The sequence below is a fragment of the Raphanus sativus genome, chromosome 6, assembly GCF_000801105.2.
Source record: "Raphanus sativus cultivar WK10039 chromosome 6, ASM80110v3, whole genome shotgun sequence".
Lineage (NCBI taxonomy): Eukaryota > Viridiplantae > Streptophyta > Magnoliopsida > Brassicales > Brassicaceae > Raphanus > Raphanus sativus.
Window position 1 is genome coordinate 14,122,514 of NC_079516.1, and position 2,151 is coordinate 14,124,664.

Below are 2,151 nucleotides of genomic sequence, written 5' to 3' on the forward strand. Positions count from 1 at the left end.
ATAAAGACTAAACAATTATATATATATATATTATCATCTAAAAAGAATATCTTTTAGTCACAAATAAAATTAGTTGCAAAATATATAGTTAAAAATACTTCTACTATCTATATAAAAGCTTTCAAGAAATTAACACAATAATAAATATATATTTTGATAGATAAATTTTATATATAAATAATTTAATATTCCGTAAAAGTTTAAAGATTATAAACAATAACTTGCTGACAAAAAAAATCATAAACAATAACTTATCATGATATAGTATTTAATTAATAATTATAAAATGATTAGGTTCGCTTGAATGGGCACCACACCTGATTTATATAGATATTATGATGTCAAAGAGAGACTAACAAAATCATACTTTATTACGTTTGGTTGATTTGTTTTGTTGTTTAAGGTAAACCTAGATACTCTGACAAAGAAACCATAAATAGTTGACGGGGAAATTTAGGCACTGGCACTAATACATTTTAATGGCGACAAAATATTTAATTTTTGGGACATATATCAGTTTCGAATGTCACAGATATTCTGATCAGATATTTGGCAGGCACATATTCCGAGTATTCTGACTCAGATATTCTGACAAGCAAAACAGAAATAACAATTTTTTGATATTTGCATTCAATCCCTACAATTTTTACCATATTTTCTTTTACCAAAAAAAAACTTTTATCATATTTGCACTCTATACTTTATTTTTCCCTGTCTTTTCCCTCCTTCGTCACTCTTTCTCCACAATATTTAGGTATTTTCCTTTTTTGATTCTATAGAAACAGAAATCTCTGACTGGTATTATTATTCAAACCTTATATGCGGAAAACTTGGGATTAATTACACGATCACTAGTGTTCTACGTCAAATGACAAATTTGGAAAGTAAACTGACTAATAGCAAAATAATACTCCCTCCATTTTTCAAAGAAATATATTGTAGAAAAAAAAATTGTTTCAAAAATATATTGAACTCTTATTGGGTTAAAATCACAGAAAATAGATGTTCGCAGAAAATTATGCATTTAATATTATCCTTATTTCATAAAGATACATATTCTCTTTGTTTCATATTAAGTGCCGTTTTAGACTTGGTACACATATTAAAAATCATTTAATTTTGCATATTTAAATATAAAAACATCATTTACCCATACACCTACTTATATTTCAACCAATACAAAAATAAACTCGAGAATAAAAATTACTAAATTTTGTATTGAAATGCTAAAACGATACTTATTTTGCAACGAAAAATTTTGTCTACAACGACACTTAGTATGAAACGGAGAGAGTATTCTAGAAAAAATATTGTTTCAAAAAAGTACATTTTTTATATTTCAATACACTTTTTACCAACTAGTAATTAATTGTAAACTTCAAGAAGATTAATTGCATTTATTGAATTTTTATTGGCTTAGAATCATATAAAATAGATAATCTCAAAAAAAATTATGCATGCAATACTTAAATTTAATATGTTTTATTTATTTGTGTGAAAAGCCAAAACATATAACGTTTTGAAACGTAAGGAGTATGTTTTATCACTCCATTTTTTTCATAAGTATCATTTGATTTGTTATATTTTGCTGTTTAAGGTAACATATATATATTGTCACTTAGGTAACATATAATCCCTCCGTTTTGTTTTATATGACGTTTTGGAACAATTTTTTTTCGATCTATTTGACGTTCTAAAAAAACAATGTAAATTATAGTGAAAAATGACTCTATTTGCCCTGCATTTGTTATTGGAAAAAAGTTTCCTGGCTAAGTTTACACTAATATGGTGGAAACCATCCAAAGTATCAAAATGTGTCAATAATTACAGGAAGTTTATGTAAATACATGCCACATGTACGTAGCAAATGATAATATGTTGACAATATCACAATCGGGTTTAATTAATCTTAAGCTAGGTTAATGGGGCAATCTGTAATTTATGAAACTTAATAAATTTAATTGATTTTATAAATAAACTGAATAATTATTAAACTTAATAAAATTACTAATTTATTAAACTTACTAAACTTAACAAACATAATAATATTTTTAACTTAATAAAATTATTAAACTTAATAAAATTACAAATTTATTAAACTTAATAAACATAATAATATTTTTATATTGATAAAATTATTAAACTTAATAA